We start from the raw sequence: 7,216 nt of genomic DNA, 5'->3' as shown, positions 1-7,216 counted from the left end.
ATGCCATCTCCTCTGAAAGCATTTCTGCGGCTTTGAGCAGCCCTGAGTTCCCGGGCCTTGGTCATACCCTTCTTGGAGACTGGCCCCCGCCTCCTCTCTTGGCCCCTTTTCCCATTTGGACAGAAAGGCCCGGGAGGCAGCCTCTGGGTCTCACCCCTGGCTCAGGGAATAGCGGCTGCTTGCCAGGTGCACGGTGCCGGTTACTGTCTGTTGGAAGACTGATCACAATGAGTGGAGTCTTGTTCTGGCTTCAGCTTTAACAAGGGACAGAGCAGGGCACACGGGGTGTGGTGGGGAGGGCAACAATCGACTGGGAGCCAAGGCAACCCTCTCGGCATCCCGGCTCGGTCACCAGTGTGACCTTGGATGGACCGCTTCTCCACCTCTCGGTTATTTATCAGTGTGATTGGGGAAATACACCTGCTTCTCTGGACTGGATTAGAAGTTAGGTGCCTAGACACAGTGGGTACCTAACAGATCAAAGCTATCAATACAGTTAACGTCTTAAATTTTGAAAAGGTTGCCTCGTGTCCACCAACTGGGAAACGAATTAATAAAATGGTATGACCGTACAGTGGACTCCTGCTTGGTGATACAGAGGAGTGAGGTATTGATACATGCGACCACACGCATGAACCTTGAAAACATGCCGAGTGAGGGAAGACGGGCCACGAGGGTAGTACGATTCTCATTCAGATACGAAACATCCAGAACAGAAAAATCCATAGAGGCCTTCCCTGGTGGCTCAGCTGGTAAAGAATCCGCCTGCAATGCGGGAGACCTGGGTTTGATCCCTGGGTTGGGAAGATCCCCTGGAGAAGGGAATGGCTAGCCCCTCCAGTATTCTGGGCTGGAGAATTCCACGGACTGTATAGTCACAAAAAGCCGGACACGACTGACTTTCACAGAAGGGAAATGAGAACTCTTAGGGCTGGGCACATGAGCTGCTTCTCACTGACTCATCTTCCCCAGAAATCAGGCCTGACTCTCTGGATAGAGGTGTTCTCTGCACTTCCTGAGAGATCCAGGCACTTGAATTTTTTAGTAACGGCTCTGTTGGGATAGAATGCGTACACTATACAGTCCCCCCGTGTAGCGTGCGCAGCGCATTGGGTTTTAGTGAGTTGTACCACCGTCTCTATTGTCAAGTTTAGAGCGTTTTTATCATCCTAGAAACCCTTCCGTGAGTTCCTCCTCGGATGCGATCAACCGCTCTTTGCAACAAGGAAGTGAGCTCGCCGGGGGTTCACAAGGGTGGTTCCACTCAGCAGCAGGCGGGCAGTGCCACCCTGCTCCCTGCTGCCAGCCTCAGCAGACGGGGACCGCTGCAGGCGGTGCCAGGCGGGGTCCTCTGGGGCAGGGGCAGTCCACCCTGAGGGAGAGGAGGGCGCCTGCTGCCCCCAGGACAGGGACAGTGCGAGTCAGCGGCTGCGTGTGGCCGTCTGCTTTCACCACCAACTTGCGGAAGAGGACAGCAAGGCTGTGACGGGAAGCTTCACCAGGACCATCCAGCTAGTGCCTCGTGGACCTGCTGCCTTAGCCCACGTCCGGGGACTCCCCGGGTGCTCCAGTGGCAGACCCTGTGCTCCCAGTGCAGGGGGCTGGGGTCCAAGCCCTGACCAGGGAATGGGGGTCCTACATGCTGCAACAAAGACCCTGCATGCCGCCACTGAGACCTGGTGTGCCAAGTAAATAAATAAAACATGAAAAAAAACCTATATCTGTCTGACTCTTAAGGTCACATTCCTTTTAGGTGTGGCCTTTTCTTTATGTTCTTATGTTTATGCCGTAAGTTTATTTACAAACCTGTCTAGGATGAGTTTGATCCTTTTTTTAGAGGTTGCGCCTCTTCATGTCTGTCTCGTGGATTATTTGTTAAGCAGTTGGTGTCTTACTATCAAGGAGGGCTGCGCATCCAGACCCAAAGAACAGTCATCACAGCTAGTCACCTTCCCACTGAACATGCTGTATTCTTCCCCAGACTCTCCTCACGGTGGCTCCTGTGGACCGCACAGATTGAGACCCTCTGGCTGCCCTGTGCCCACCCAGCGCTGTCAGAAGCTCTGCGAAAGATGCAGAGACCAAAGGTGGAGGGCAAGGCGGCTCATGCCACCTGCGCCTCGGCCTTTCCTTTACGCTCTCGGCGTTTGTTCTTATGTCAGAAAGAGACAGCTGTTGTAAAGCAGGTCAGAGAATAAAGAGCCACATGATAAAGGGTTATCGCCGTTCATGTCAGCACCCGGAAATGCCCACGGTTAGCACGGGGCCCTGTGTGCCGCCCGAGGTGCAGCTGCGGGTGTCATGACGGAAACCGTCTCCCAGGCCCTTCTTTACAGCATCACGCTGCTGTCACAGGCGTGACTTTAAATGGCCACTTACACCCGCGTCTGATGGCCGTGGCACAGTGACCTCCCCGCTCCGCCCTGCGTCTTGGGCAATGTGCCTCTGTCTCTTCTGTCCCCCCGGGGCTGCCTGGGCGGGGGTCCCAGATGGCAGAGACTCGGGAGAGGGGTGGAGGGCGGCAGGTCGGGGCTGTGAACAATAACAGCCGGAGGAGCCCCTTGGGAGTTTCTGGGGGAACCCCATCACGGTGCTTAATCCTCTTCCCTTGGGCTTCCCTGGTGGCTCGGCTGGTCAAGAATCCGCCTGCAATGCGGGAGACCTGGGTTCAATCCCTGGGTTGGGAAGATCCCCTGGAGAAGGGAAAGGCTCCCCACTGCAGTCTTCTGGCCTGGAGAATCCCATGGACTGGATAGTCTGTGGGTCGCAAAGAGTCAGACACAACTGAGCGACTTTCATTGGTCTAGGGCTGACTGTTCTCCAGTCTGAAGGCGCTGGCTGCCTGCTTCACAGGGCGGTTGGTCCTCTGCTAATTCGAAACCTGGGGTCCCCGCAGGGATGGCCTGGAGCTCCTTTCCCTGCCGGTCCCTCCGGGCCTAGATGATCCCCGAATGCATCGAGTGTGACTTGGGCACAGCCCTGAGTCCCTCCTTGACTGTTCTCCGGGAAGAACGCTTGCTTTCCAGCACCAAGCCCACAGGCTCCCGTGCAGACCCTGGTCCTCTGTTGGTGATGAGGAGCCCCAGGTGGGCCACGTCTGACCACTCCTGGGCCGTTGCTGCCCACCTTGGGGCCGACTCGCTGGGAGTACGCTCAGGGCCCTCTGCATTCCCTTTCCCGCGCCTAGGGTCACCTCCCAAGCCTGAAGGTGGACTCAAGCTGTAGGTGCAGGGGAAAGGCTCAGGGCGTCCCAGACACGGTCCAGCTGTGTGACCTCAAGGCACCCCTTCATCCCCGGAACCTCAGTTTCCTCACCTGTGATGGAGACAATAGACAGCACAGGGCTGGTTGGAAAGACTAGAGAGGACTCGGGGAGTAAAACCTGGAGGCAGCTGGAGTTTCCACGACCAGCTTCCGGGTCTCTCCCACCAGAGCTCGGGACTTGGTTCAGGTGCCTCTGTTTCTTCATCTGTAAACTAAGAATAACAATAGAATTGGATCTTGGGGTTGGACAGATGAAGTGAAGTAATGACTTCAAAGCGCTTGGAACACGACATAAACTGCCCTGGCAGGCAAGTACCCAATCAGCAGCATCTGTGATTCCCTGGGGGGCAGACGGAGTGAGAACTCCAGGCCTGGGGGGGCCTGGAACGTCACTGCCTTGGTTCAGGGCAGAAACCAGCTCGCAAGCATTTGTCGGAACTCGTTTCTGTCTGACAAAGCAGGGCAGATCCTCTTGAAGTGTGTAGAATGGGAAAGCTTCAAGACAAAAACAAAAACTTTCTAACTATCCCAAATCTTAAGCCAGTGAAACATGTCAGCCTTCATATTCATTTCTTGCCCTGCTCTTTGCTTCTGCAGTACTCAGCAGAGGAAATCTGTGGGCACAGAGGGATTGGGTTGTGGATTCCTTCCGGGGCCAGGGGTCAGCGATGGCTGGGGTCCAGCTGGGAGTGCAGACAGCCAGCCCTGCACTCTGTTCTGTCCTCAGGCTGTGTGTTCTTGAATGGGTCACAGCCCCTCCCTGCTGCTGAGGATAAAGAGGCTCCACGTGAAAAGCACTTGGCCCTGGCTCATAGCAGGTCCCGGAGTAATTTCATTGTTAATATATGCACAATATCACCTTGAAGGTCAACTGCACGCTTTTGTTTGTTTGTTTTCTCTTAATATATATTTTATTGAAGTATAGTTGACTTACAATGTTTCAGATGCATAGCAAGGTGATTCAGTGATACTTACACACATGTATTATTTTTGAAATTATTTTCCATTAACGTGTTATGCTTTAGAAGTGAAACGATTTTACTCTCCTTGCTTGGAAGTATCGCACCCAACCCGTGGTTAACTCCTGCAGTTCCTCCAGCTTTCAGCTCCTACCTCCCTTCTTTCCTTTCTAGCCTGTTACCCTGTACAGATTTTCATTGCACCAGGCACTTGTCTAGCATAGAGCTTGTTACAGTTGCAATTTAATGTACAGATTAAAAAAATAATAATAATGCAAGACTTCCATTAGTCTTGGAATTCCAGGTAGGCAGTAATTGTATCTTTTTCTCCCTAATGATAAAGTTATCTTTTTAAAGTAATTTTTAAGAAATGCATTTGGTTTTGGCTGTGCCGGGTCTTCCTTACTGTGCTCCAGTAGTTGAGGTGTGTGGGCTCTGTGGTTGCAGCTCGTAGGCTCTAGAGCTCAGGCTCAGGAGTGATGGCCCATGGGCTTGGTCGCTCTGTACCTTCCGGGTCTTCCTGGACCAGGGATCACAGCTGTGTCCCCTGCATTGGCAGGCAGATGCTTAACCACCGAGCCACCAGGGAGGCCCAATGACTGTGTCTTTTATTACCCCTTGTATCCTCAGGGCTTTGCCCCTTCCCTTCGTGGCACAGAGGACTTCCCTTCTGGTTCCGCCGGTAAAGAATCTGCCTGCAATGCGGGAGGCCTGAGTTTGATCCCTGGGTAGGGAAGATCCCCTGACGAAGGGAAAGGCTACCTACTCCAGTATTCTGGCCTGGAGAATCCCATGGACTGTACAGTCCATGGTGTTGCAAAGAGTCAGACCCGACTGAGTGAATTTCACTACCTGGCACTGAATTGTTGTCGTTCAATCGTTCAGTCGTGTCTGACTTTTTGCGACCCCATGGACTGCAGCACGCCAGGCTTCCCTGTCCTTCACCATCTCCCGGAGCTTGCTCAGACTCATGCCCATCAAGTCGGTGATGCTGTCCAGCCAGCTCATCCTCTGTCATCCCCTTCTCCTCCCGCCCTCAATCTTTCCCAGCATCAGGGTCTTTTCATATGAGTTGGCACTTTGTATCAGATGGTCAAAGTTTGGAACTTCAGCATCAGTCCTTCCAATGAATATTCAGGGCTGGTTTACTATAGGATGGACTGGCTGAATCTCCTTGCAGTCCAGGGGATTCTCAAGAGTCTTCTCCAGAACCACAGTTTTAAGGCATCAGTTCTTCTGCGCTCAGCCTTCATTATGGTTCAACTCTCACATCCATACATGACCACTGGAAAAATATAGCTTTGACTAGATGGACCTTTGCTGGCAAAATAATGTCTCTGCTTTTCAATATGCTGTCTAGGTTTGTTATAGCTTTTCTTCCAAGGAGGTACACAATAGAGGTTCAAGAAATACTGGATATAAGAGACACAGGAAGAGAGAGAGATGAAGGAAGGAAGGAAGGGACGGGAAGGAAAGAGGGAGGGAAGGAAATGAATGACTGTTTGAAGGCAGGGGGCACCTCTTTCACCTCCACCACCCTGAGATCTCCGTTTGCCATTGGCAGGGACTTGCTTGAGGAAAATGCAGGATGACTTGAACCAGGAGGCTTTGGAGAAGGTTGAAGGTGTCATGTTGGGGAAGTGGATGGAATCACTGTATGTTTTATGACAAGAAAACAAAGACTGAAGCATAAAAAACAGAAAAATTTTCTCCTTGCGTTTGGCCTCCCCGCTCTGCGAGTGAAGATGTGTGTTGTGCATAGGCATTAATCAGACTGCCTGAGGAGACAACATTCCTTCTTAATCTCACAGAGGGTCACAACTCCTTAGGCGATAACCTTCCTTCTTAAACTTGGAAGAGGTCCCAGGGACCTCTATATACGTAGATATGCTCACTATATGTGTAGATCTGGATTGTGCAAGCTGTCACTGAAAGTGAAAGTGTTCATCACTCAGTCGTGTCCGACTCTCTGTGACCCCACAGACTGTAGCCCACCAGGCTCCTCTGTCCATGGGATTCTCCAGGCAAGAATACTGCAGTGGGTTGCCATTCCCTTCTCCAGGGATCTTCTGAACCCAGGAAAATCCCCACATGTTGTGTTAATTTCTGCTGTACAGCAAAGTGCATCAAGGAAAGGGTACTCTAGACAGTTGGAATGGTGTCTGAGAGCTCATAGTATATTTGGGAAATAACAGGGTGCTCAATATGATGGGAGCAGTGTGTGTGTGTGTGTGTGTGTGTGTGTGTGCACGCGTGCCTGTGTGTGTGTTTGGGGAGATGAGGTTGTAGGGCAGTGACTCAACTAGCAGGGGGTTCTGCCCCCCAGGGGGACATTTGGCAATATCTGGAGACATCTTTGATTGTCCCAACTTGGGGGGAAGGTACGACTGGCATCTAGAGGGTGAGGGCATTGCTGCTAAACCCCAACCCGGCACAGGATAACACCTCACAACGAAGAAGAATCTGGTCCCCAGTGTTAAAAGTGCTCAGGTTGAGGTCAGGAGGGGCCAGATCAGAAAGACAGTATTTGTTAGAAGTACTTGACAAGTGTTTGTGTGATGAGCTCCAGGTTTTAGGAGCTCATTTTAACAGCATCCAGACAATGTATCAGAGATGGGGGTAGGTTATAGGAAGAGGAGGAAGGGAAAGTGATTTGAGAGCCATTGAAGTGGTCCAGGTGACAGATGGCCAGCAGATGGCTAGAAGATGAGGTGGGGAGGTGGTCCAGGTGAAAGATGGTTAGTGGTTGGTTAGAAGATGAGGTGGGGAGGTGGTCCAGGTGAAAGATGGTTAGTGGTTGGTTAGAAGATGAGATGGGGAGGTGGTCCAGGTGAAAGATGGTTAGTGGTTGGTTAGAAGATGAGGTGGGGAGGTGGTCCAGGTGAAAGATGGTTAGTGGTTGGCTAGAAGATGAGGTGGGGAGGTGGTCCAGGTGAAAAATGGTTAGTGGTTGGCTAGAAGATGAGATGGGGAGGTGGTCCAGGTGAAAGATG

This window comes from Bubalus kerabau, chromosome 15 (genome assembly GCF_029407905.1).
Source record: "Bubalus kerabau isolate K-KA32 ecotype Philippines breed swamp buffalo chromosome 15, PCC_UOA_SB_1v2, whole genome shotgun sequence".
NCBI classification, from domain to species: domain Eukaryota; kingdom Metazoa; phylum Chordata; class Mammalia; order Artiodactyla; family Bovidae; genus Bubalus; species Bubalus kerabau.
Note: the sequence above shows the minus strand (reverse complement) of the source record.